The sequence below is a fragment of the Leptonotus elevatus genome, chromosome 12, assembly GCF_054856555.1.
Source record: "Leptonotus elevatus isolate MCC_2025b chromosome 12, RoL_Lele_1.0, whole genome shotgun sequence".
Lineage (NCBI taxonomy): Eukaryota > Metazoa > Chordata > Actinopteri > Syngnathiformes > Syngnathidae > Leptonotus > Leptonotus elevatus.
This window is the reverse complement of record NC_141250.1, coordinates 497,594-509,739: the sequence shown is the minus strand read 5'-3', so window position 1 is coordinate 509,739 and position 12,146 is coordinate 497,594. Positions and strand designations below refer to the sequence as shown.

Sequence of the window (12,146 nt, the reverse complement as noted above, 5' to 3'; positions counted from 1 at the left end):
AGAATTGATATCTCTCCACAGTTTCATTCACTGTTGGACTGCAGTAGGTGTCGAACTTCTCAATCATGTCCTTCAACTTCCACTCAGCATGCGCTGTGTCCCCATTAGCGTATCTAGCAGCTCTCTGCCACTCTCTCCAACCAGATAACAAGAGCTTCACTTACTTTTTCTCGTCATCCTCGGCCACAGTTAATCCGACATACAGTTGAAAATCGTCCCTCCTGGTCTTCCATGTTTTAGACAAGTTGCTGGAGTCCAGACACAACGTCTGTGGCGCTTTTAGCCCATCCATGCTGTTAGCTTGCGTTGCGATGCTAACCTCTGCTCAAGTCAGCACCTTGCAGTCTTCTCCAGTTAAAAAACGACTCACAAAAAAACTCGGACCAAGTCGTCTGCCGCTGCCACCATGTTAAAGTGTGGATCTTTATAATAAAAACACGTCCAGCTTATTTGCTCTTGCTCAACTCTGTCGGTCTTTATTCAACATGCAGCGTCTCCATATCAACACTTGTTACACACTCAGGCGTCAACCTGCCTCTCGTGGCAGTCTTGACGTAACTGATAACAATATATCATATTGTTACATAAATAAACTTGACTTGAACATAAAGAGGACTTTAATGTTTCCACTTTTTCTTAACTCATTCACTGCCATTGACGGCTATAGACGTCATAAATTCATTTTAACTATTTCTATTAGTTTACATTTTTTCCCACTTTTGTTAACAAGTATAAAAACCTAGATTTTTTTATTTTTTTTTACATTTAGAACAGATATAAAATTTGTGATTAATCGTGAGTTAACTAGTAAAGTCATGCGATTAATTACGATTAAAAATGTTAATCACCTGACACCCCTAATTTTTTCATAGTCTTCTTTAATAAATACATAAATTAATTAATACAATAATTGTAATTATTTTTTTCCAAGTTTTAATAATCTTTTTTTCTTTTTCTTTTTTTTTAAGAAAAGATTATTAAAAATTAGGGGCGGCAGGCGATTACCATATTTAATTGTAATTAATCACATGACTTCACTAGTTAACTCACGATTAATCACACATTTTATACCCGTTCTAATACAATAAAAAAGATCTAGGTTTTCATACTCTTGTTAACAAAAGTGGGAAACATTTTAAACTAATATAAATAGTTTAAATGAATTTTTGACATCTATAGCCGTCAATGGCAGTGAATGAGTTAAGTTGATGACTTCATCAGATTCTATAAAGAGATTGCCGACATTGGGAGATACATGGTGTACAAGTACAGTCAAATACATATGGCAAATAAAATTTTTAACCATTACACTTTTTGAATGTGTCTTTTTGAATGAACAATAGTAGTACACAGAGTTGAGTAAAAACAACACCGTTTTTATTATCATTAACCATGGGGAATCTATTACCTAAATACAGTAGGCCTATATAAAGTAGCTCATCTTTCATATTTAATCATTTAATTAATGCTCAAGTACAATGAATATATTAGAAGCAGTGCCAAATGCATTTAGCAGACTGATGGTTGATTTAATACATTGCTATTTTATATGATGTGTTTTTTAATCATTTATGTAGCAGCCAATACAGTAGAAGTAGCCAAATGTTATAATTTTATGGGTCCGACAATATATACAATACATATATTATAAATTTAAACAAGTTACACTCATAGTGATCTCAGGAGCAGGTGCATACATACCGTCCTGTGCAGTAACTGATTAATGGTGGGTTTTAAACATGATCACGTTACTTTCCGTTCTAATCACTGTTTTACGGAATTAAGACAGTGATATGAAGTTATGCTACCTGATGGTCACAAATGGGGGAAAAGTGCCCTTAGTAAGCGTAGTTAATGCACGTTTACAACGTGGTCCGAATGCATACGCTTTTATTTTCAAAGCTGTACCACCACTTCCTGATTATTAGGGTGTAACACTCTTATTTTGAAGTGTATTCCACCACTCCATGTGTGACACTTCTGTTCAGACACTGCACTTTTGCAAATATTGCAACTGGAATGCGGATGTGCTGACCGTGCAGGTCTTCCGGCCATATCCCCTTGCACCCCTCACCCAGTTTCAACCCCTATGCTATTGTAACTCTTAAGATGTTGTTGTCGTTTCTGGAGGCTGGGTAAAAGGCGGGCTACAAATAGTTTCGAGTTGATGTGTTCTGGCGTCTTCCTGCTAAATTAACCAGACACAGCAGGACAGGATTCAAGCACGTCTTCTCTTATGGACTATATGCCACGGAGGAAGCGGGACTTCCGACTTCCAGGTTTTTACCCATCAACTTTGTTTCCGTTTCCAGTTTGCAACGTGTGGGCCGCGTCCGAGTACTTGCGCTTCCGCCTTTGTGCCCCTCGGTTGCGCGTTCCCGTCAACGGGTGCGAGGCTGCGAGTGTGTGCGAAGCATTTCAGATAGCCGAGACGCCCTTGCGCCGATGAGCGGGAGCGCGTGGTTGGGGGGCGCAGGGGTGGGGCCCCGACTGTTGAAACGCGGCCAGCAGTGGCCGGAAACGGCGCTGATGTGTAAAACTCGGAAATCGGAAGTTGGAAGTCCGTGGCATCTACACCATATAACTCTCTTCTTGAACGAGGCTCGCTCGGTTACACCCCTCTCTGCGCTCATGATGTAGCCAGGGCGGTTTGCACGTCCGACCACACTGCGTTGTGTTCTGGTGCACGAAATAAACAGGCGTAGAGTTTGATCCGAAGTTGGGATTTATTTCTCCTGCAAGTATGAAAGAAAAACCAAAAATTGGGCAACAAGCTGCGTGATCCCACGTTTATCACATGCTTCTTTGTAGGCAGACGCCATCTCAATGTACATCACAATGTTATAAAAATAAATGAAAACTGTATACACTGACAATCACATTAAACTTTTATATTATAAACAACAAACACATACCTGCAAGTGTGAAAGAAAAAACTAAAATTGGGCAACAAGCTGCGTGATCCTACGTTTATCACATGCCTAGCACAAAAAGTAAGCAGTTAACGATGACAAATTAACACACATACACATATAGGAAGAGCCACTCTCGCTTACTCTTGATGAGTTATTAACATTGTTTTTTAGTTTTAATTTATATTTTAGCCGTTTTGGATTTAGTTGACTCAGTGTAGGCTCAATGAATTGTATTCTTGTCTGTGTTATTTTCATGAGGAAGGGCAACGAGTTCAAACATTCATTCGTTATCTAATGGGAGGGCCGGGATTCTGCTGTGTCGGAAGGGAGTCAGGCTTATTTTTATTGTATTTTTTCTAATCTGATTTATACCCATGGGAACGGATTCTCTTGTATTCATTCAGTTGTAACCAGGTGTGTTGTGGGCTGACTTTCTATGAACCCTCTTTGTGAATAAATAATGATGTGGGCTGGAGAGAAGACACACATTTGAACAGACCACTGCTTGGGTGACTTCATTTGTGTGATCAGAAGCTTCTGGTAATTATTTACCTTTGCAAAGGAACTTCTTCAACAGAATCTCACCATTCAGTTAATTGAACACGCAAAGAGTACAATACTTAATATTGTCTACTCTAACAAATGGTGACCGCCGACGCTGAATTATAACGAATGGTCTCCTCCGTTGAACCGAACGGACGTGGAGCTAGATGCGGCGTTCAAGGACGGGCGGAACTTCTAGGCCTAAATAAATAAAGTACGGTAAGTGGAGACTGTTATCCACGTAGAGAGGTTCTGTCTGTGTTTGGGTCCGCTGCAACTGGTTTTTCGTCTCCCAAATTGTCTAAATTTTAAATGAGATCTGTGTGAACAAGTTATAGTTTGATGTCGTTAGAGAGTTGATAATTCCGACGATATTGAACTAAACACGTCGTGGAGTGGTGCATTTTAGAAGTGACGTAATGCAGACTCAAATAGATGAAGCTTTTTTGTACAGGAAGAAATAGCGGTTAATTTTTTGATTTGTTTTGTTTCTCGTCAACGCTATGAAGAATCCTTAGACCATAATATATATTGAATAAAAGGGTTTGCCGGATGACGTAACAAGTCTTTCTTGTTTACTAAGGATCGCGAAGATTATGGTGAGCGTTTCTGTTTATATTAATGATATAACAGTTTTGACCGGATTGGGGACGAGTATCATATTTGTTCATGGCTCTTATTGAAAAAGTCCTAGTTACACGTAATATGTTTTTTGAAAAAGCGCCTGTTTGAAATTGAACAGTATTGAGGGGTCCAGGTTGATTACAGTAATAATTGGATTTATCTTACTGTATTTGCAATCGAGAGATTACGTGATTTATTTTAGTTATGGCGTTCCTACTTTTGTAGTTTTGGGGTCAGGATTACCGTATGAATACCTTTTGTTCTACGGTTGAATTCGATGGTACGTGACAATTTATTTTGAAAATGAGCGCCTTGCAGAAATTTTGCAATATATGGAGAACAGTTTGGCTCAGCGGGATTGGGTAACCGCTGTGTATAAACGAGAGGTCACGTAATTCTTATGTCTGTCTGGTGTGTGGCCATATGTGTTAACATATTGAACTATTAATACTAAAAGTGAGACGTCACTGTATTGATAAATATTAATACTACTTGCGTAAAATAGAAACCGAAAGTATAAATAGCCTATAAACAAAATGGAGGCGATTTCGACCCGGATATAGAATGGTTTGTCCTGAATGCGCTTCCGGTTCAGCGAAAAATAAAAGCGTCGATGAACAATGAAAAAACGAACTATGGATCGATTGTATACAAAGCTTTCGCTGGACAAAATGGTATGTCAGAATTTTGTATTTTTTTTTGTTGGTAATGAAAAAAGGCTGAATTTGATGCTAAAATGACTCCAGCATTTGTGGAGCAGTTTACGGGTGGTTTGTTCGAAGTTACCCGTTTACTGAAATCACCGTATAAAACTGCGGTTTGAATGCTATAAGATTTGTAGACAATGAATTGATAGAATAACACCGTTTATTATTTTATAATGACTGAAGAGTGTGTGCGTATGCATTTGAGTGTGTGACCTACCTTCTAAAAAAAGGTGGGGGTTTGTAAGTGAGAAGTGTGCATATGGGGATTTTGTTTGTTTTTCTTCAATATTTTAACTAAGTTTGGTGTTGTTTTGTGTGAGATGAGACTGTTGTGATAGTGGCGTTTGCTTTATTAATGGGAATGTGATAAAATAGGTTTTGCGATTTATAATGTTAAGTTCTCCCCCCGCCCCCCCCCCCCCCCCCCCGTTTCTAGGTTAGAAAAAAAACGGTGGGGGCTGGGCTGTGCGCTGTGAGCATAATGTGTCCTCGTAATGGGACTTTTTCTTTGTCAAAATGGTAAGAGAGGAATGATAAACAATATAAAATAAGTAACATCATTCGAAAGATATTGTTGAGTTTTTGTAGAAGACTATTAAATTAGTGTTTTATTTTTTATTTTTTATTTTTTTTTAGTGACTGAGCTAATAAATCTTTACACTTTAATGATTGATGACGATGGTTAATTTGTTAACTTTCCCTTTTCGGGACAAATGAATAAAGAGTAATGATAAAATAATGGCATTTTGTTTGAGCTATGTTGAGTTGATATAATTATGCCTACATCTGTATAGCTGTGGCTGGAAGTAAGATAGTTGAATAAGGAGTTATGAATGTTTTTGAAATTGACATGTTGATAATGATTTTTAATATTTGTTTTTTTTCTGAGTGTGTCATTTCAGAAACTGATGTTTGAGTTCCAAGGCAGATGAGGGTTTGATGGCCTTCACTGATTACAAACTGATGCGCCCCAGCTGCTGATACGTTGTATGGCTAGTAGCTATTTGAAGGGGTATTGAGAAAAAAAAAGAAAAAAAATAATGAATAAAGAGGCTGTGTTTTTTTACGAAACATTTTTGAGAAAGCAGGAAGTGAACTGTCTTGCTATGATCCCATATCCTCAGTCTGGCATTTTTAATGCATTGTATCAACGAGTGTGCATTTTTTGATCAGGTGAGCTCTCAGAAAGACTGTGTGTCATCGGATCCACATTGCAGACAGCGTCTGAATGGATGTGGCAGAGATCAAAGGTCAAAAGCCGCAGAGCAACAGTCTTCTCGTCCTGTGCCTAAGAAAAACATGATGTTCAAATTCCTCAATGCCCAGTGACTGTGTATACGCCTCGTTATAGTGACTTCTCCCCTATGGCTGTTTTGCATCCGGAGGAAATCTAAATGCCTGCTCTGAACATTGCTGCCACAGCAGCCGCCCTGCTGGCCAGGATTGAACATTGACAACAGCTGCCGTCCTGCCTTTTGCTGGGGGTCTGGACAAAGAAAGTTGGTGGTCGGAATGGGAATACTTGTTCAGAGATATGCTACATAGTGATATGCAGGGCATTTTTAATGTGTTGAGTGGGGAACTGTGATCTATAGCAAGATATTTCAGGAAATTGAAAACGACATATGTAAATTTGAAATGAGGGATTGAGAAAATTTATTTCAATCTATAGCCTACTAAATTTTTGCCTATATTTTTGGGAGAATCAGTTTCTGAATTGGTACAATGGGATTAATATGTTATGATATGATATATTTTTATTTTCCCCGTGAGGAACTTTTTTGGACTTCGTCCAGCTGCAGCTATAGTATAAAATAAATAATAGAATAAAATGAGTAGTAACAAGTAAAAGACTAACTAAGAGTTTGATGGCTAAGTTTGATTTTTTTTTTTAACAGCACTGTGATTTATAAATCCCAGAAATATTTTGTGTGCTGTGTTTTTTATGAGCCCCGCTAATATGTAAAAGATTAGAAGTTTGAAGATAATTTTTAGTTTGATTAAATCTAGGAAATGGTAGATATTTGTGAATTTTGTGTGATTTTATCCTCAGCCCCACTAATCTGTAAAAGAGGTGAGGTTGATTGGCAGTTTAAATAATTTTCGGGACTCTAGGAGGATTAGAGTAATATGGTTACCTCTATTTTTTGTGGTCCCAAAGTCATCATATATTAGTGTCTTAAGTTGTATTTGTTTATGCTCAGTTTTATAGTGTTTTGTAGCTCTTTTGTTTATCTCATAGCCTGATTTAGAGGGTTGAGTTATTTATGACGTTTTTTGAGTTATGAGGTCTCTATTTTGTCCTCCCTTTATCTTGACGTGTTTGAAAAAATCAGTGGATCTTTGTCAAATGAGGGAGTTTATGTTTAAGAACTTAACCAATGTAGACGAGTTAGAAAATTAAAATCAAACTTAAAAACGAAATTAAAAAGGTTGTGGGGTATCGGCCTACACTCCAATTGACAGGATGAGTTTGAAAGTGATAATCCACAGTTTGAATATGAAGAAATCTACCAGAGGAAATCGATCGCAAAGTAAGTCTGAAGCAAGCAAGGACAATAATGCATATTCGCCGAATGAAGGTAATTATATTATATTATATCTTTTATCTCGGAATCACATTTGAAAAATGTAATGTTTGGAGCCCAGTGTTTGCAAAAGAGTATAGATAATATGAATATATGTGAGTTTTTCCCAGCATGCCAGGATTCGGCCGGTCATGGGATTCTGGGAAGAGAATAAGAGATATGAAAGGCACAGTTATGCAAATTTAGAACAAATTTAGTCATGGTAAAAAATTACCTATTATTGAACAAAACCTATTTGAAAAATAAATATTTATAAGCTCTGTCTTATATTAATGAATGAGCGAATGTCATTCAACTCAATCAAAGGCTGGGCTCTATTTTAATGTCACAAAAATAGATCTTTTCCTGTTCCAACAGCACAGGACCTACGGATCTTAACCAAATAACATTTACTAATCCCAACTAACAAAAACTATCAGGGTTTTTTCCTCCAAATAAAATTTATGTGAGTTTATGAGAAACTAAAAATGAAAATTTTCTGCACTCAGTAGAACGGCCCCAGGGGGTCGGAGAGGAAATCTTGTGCAGTTCGCTGGACAGAAAGAAGGATGGAGAAATTCCACAACTGGAAAGGAGACGTGCCAGGCTCGGCTATCTCATCAACTGATGATCATCAATCTTATCACCTCCGACCTGGAGCCACGTCAGCTGACCCAGTGATCGTTCTGGAGCGGCCGTTTCGACATCATTTGACACCGTTTGAGGACATCAGTCAACGGATCAAGTCAAGTGCCTTTTCTTGGGCAATCATTCCAAGAAGAGTCACATTTTTCGGGCAGAATAATCCCGTGACAAATCGAAGAATTTGGGTAGTCTACCCCAAATTCTTAAAGAAGAGACGAACTATTGCGACACTCTTTTCATTAAAAAAAAGACCTTCAAAGAACTTCATCACAAGATGGCTTCAAAGAACACATATTCGTCTGCCGATGCATTGCGACACTTTTTAATGAACAACATTTTATGTTAAGCCTCACATATGCTATGCTTATTTTACTAAAAATCTTTTAAATGTATCAAATTGTTTTTTAATGTCATATGATTGTTAAACTATCTCCTCTTTTGCTAAAGGGATGTTTTAAGGATAATTATTTTTACCACACAACCATTGAACAAAAAAAAAATGTTTTAATGTGTTGAGCTCTCAAGAGCTCAAATGAGGGAATGATGAGTTATTAACATTGTTTTTTAGTTTTAATTTATATTTTAGCCATTTTGGATTTAGTTGACTCAGTGTAGGCTCAATGAATTGTATTCTTGTCTGTGTTACTTTCATGAGGAAGGGCAACGAGTTCAAACATTCATTCGTTATCTAATGGGAGGGCCGGGATTCTGCTGTGTCGGAAGGGAGTCAGGCTTATTATTATTGTATTTTTTCTAATCTGATTTATACCCATGGGAACGGATTCTCTTGTATTCATTCAGTTGTAACCAGGTGTGTTGTGGGCTGACTTTCTATGAACCCTCTTTGTGAATAAATAATGATGTGGGCTGGAGAGAAGACACACATTTGAACAGAGCACTGCTTGGGTGACTTCATTTGTGTGATCAGAAGCTTCTGGTAATTATTTACCTTTGCAAAGGAACTTCTTCAACAGAATCTCACCATTCAGTTAATTGAACACGCAAAGAGTACAATACTTAATATTGTCTACTCTAACACTCTCCATCGCCCAAAACTCCTCAATTACACTATTGACCATTTGCACCGACGTCATGTGATCACGTGATTGTCCTATGACGGACGGCGGAAGGAAATAATTGTTGAATGGAAGTGGACGTGACATGGAGCGACTTAATGACTTAGCGACTGCTATTTTACAAATTAAAAGTTATTATTGCCTATAGAGCCATGGAATCTACTACTTCAACCGAAGTTCGCCTATCAGTCGAAGTTGCACATTTAGCCGGGACTCATAGAGCGCGATATTTACTTAAGTTGGAGATCGCTAGTTTGAAAACAGCCCCTTACCTTCTGTTGCCTGCTGTTTTTACCAAGTTAACCAAATCGCCAACTTAGCCGGAATTCACAGCCCACGACCTATATCATTATGTAGTCAATGCTGTCTCTTCTCCTTACACCGGGGCTGATTCAAAAGCTTGTCACTGGCTGAGTCTCTGGAACGAGATGCTACGTTCACGCCAGGGGACAATATACCTCGTAATGCAAAGGTAAAACTTGTTTATCATGCTAACTGACTTATTTTTACACAGTCCGTTCTTATTGAAACGCTGTGATGATGTTATGTTACTATGTTTACTAGCATGGAACATCATAGTGGCAAGCTATGCAGTAATTCCGGCTCCAGAGTGAAAAACTCCAAGCACAAAGACGAAATCTCCCATTATTAAACAGTCAAATGCACTCAATAGTTTTGAAGAGGGTGCATTTTAAAACTAAGCTGTGTGTTTGTGCAGTTTGAGTGGACGCTAACTATCTGGCTCGTTAATGTGATTTGAAACACGCAATTCGACACCTCTGTTACAATCTTTGTTAGAGTGTACGTTTACTAGTAAAATGTATGAACATTTATCTACTAATTACAACATTTATCTACTAACCTCGCAAAAAATGATTGCTGCAAATCCATGAATACTTTGTGGGCTGCCAGTCCTTTCCGTTGATTGCTGCTGTTAGAAAACAATCTATGTTTTCCGCGTGTTCGTAATTTTTTTTTCAGAATTAGAGTGGAGATCATGTGAACAGTTTTTCCTTCGACGGTTTTATTATCAGAAATTTCTGAGAAACAGCCGAGCTCACTCAATCAGTGATTTCCCTCAGCGTGTGTGTCTTTACAGCGGACTCACAGCATTCTTATACAATATTGAAAAAGTAGTACAAGCCTCCGACAGGATACAGCTCCCCCCTCCCTTAATCCCCCAGTCCTGTGAATAATGGAAGGGAGACAGGAGAAAGCAGATAAGACTTTGACAGCATCATATTTTAGTTCAACCCCAGAAGGGAGACAGGAGAAAGCAAATAAGACTTTGACAGCATCATATTTTAGTTCAACCCCAGATCTGTCCTTTAGACCTTAGACCCGATGACCTGATGAGCAGAAACTCTGACAGCACTTAAACATACACATCCTCAGATAAAACACAGGAAACCTCCCAACACACTCCTTTTTCCAGATAAGAGGAAGGAAGAATCTTCACTCATCAAGCTCTACTGAGTTAACACAGTTATGACAAAATCTAAACAGTTATAATTAAATTGAAACAGAAGATTGTCTTCACTGCTATCAATCGACGTATTATGTCTTCATTAGTAGGTATGCGATAAAAAGCAACATTTGGTTTACTCTTTTGTCTGTCTGTACAACCGACTGCAAAGCAAGATATGACCATTTTATAAGATAATCGATTAGATAAAAGACTTTGTATGAGATTCAATGGTTACAATACAGCCAAGTGACTCTTTTGCCGTCCAGTATCCCCGAGGGGACTTTCCCATGAGGGCTGTGATGTCAGGTGCAAAAGGTCAATACAGTACAGCAGTTGTCTAACATTCTTTCAAATAACATCATATAAAACAATTTGTGCTTTATCTTTATACTTTAGAAAAACATTAACATTACACAAACATTAGAAAAATAAACTTTTTAATGGAACCCGTTTTCCCCACGCACGTACCTCTTTGTAGGCAGACGCCATCTGAAAACACAGGGGAGCAACGACAGTATATCCTCCATTCTTTCAAAATAAAAGCTCTAACTGACAAAAACACGGGAAGTAACCAAAATAAAACCCGACTGTGCATCGAAATATCAAATGAAACGATGCAATAATTTTTGAGAAATGAATACATAAATAAACAAAATTACAATAATTTTCATTAGTCGTTTTTCTATCTGTCACAATGACATGCACAGTCAACAAAACACTTCAGCATGTACAACTAAAATAAATACAAAACCAAAAGTAATAATTCACAAAATAAATATAAGTCAATTGCAAGTAAATGAAAAAAATACACGTTTGCAAACAACGTGTTACACTATGATAATGGCCACACATTGTTCTAAAGACAAAAAACAAAAACTATACCCACTCTCACAGAAAACTATAATTACAGTATGTGTCAAAAAAAAATATTCGTACAAGATATGCTTGGGTACAGAACTGCTTTGATTAAAGTAAAAATAATAATAAACACAAACAAACTTGCACTTGTCCTCTACCTTTCGCAATGTCTGTTTCATTTTGCGTTGGCCTACGTGGCTGCCGTAGTTAGCGATCCAAGACGGCCGATCTTCTTGCGCATGCGCGTAACATAATCGTGCAGGGGTCACAAATCGCGCATTGACATGCAGAATACTCTACTCAAGACTTTTGAAGCTGCGAGGCCGCCGTATTACTCCTCCCAAGAAACGTTTCCCAGCATACGATCCTATACATTTAAAGTATCGAAATTGGAGAACATTTGGACAGTACTTAGTAGAAACAGCATGATTTATGACGTTTTAAATTTGTTAAACATAAACAAAAGGACTTCAGACACGTTACAATTTGCCTTAAATACATGAAAAAAAAAGCTTAATGATGTCTACAGGAGGAAACTTGCACAGTATATTTTTTAATTATTAAATATAACTGTAATTCAACAAAAGATGCCTCTGCCACATCTAATATTGGGGAACTGAGCGATAACAGAAAAAGGGGTCTTCAAAGCTGCACATACTTTGTTAAAAAATAGTGACTACCACGCCACAAACCTCCGCCCCTATACTAGGAGACTACGAGCTGTATATGTCTAATCTGTACGT

General features: G+C 37.7%; 1 pseudogene; it reads right to left on the bottom strand.

The window, feature by feature from the left end:
* Positions 1-12,146, bottom strand: part of LOC147164218 (uncharacterized) — a 244,729-nt pseudogene that overhangs the window by 87,548 nt on the left and 145,035 nt on the right.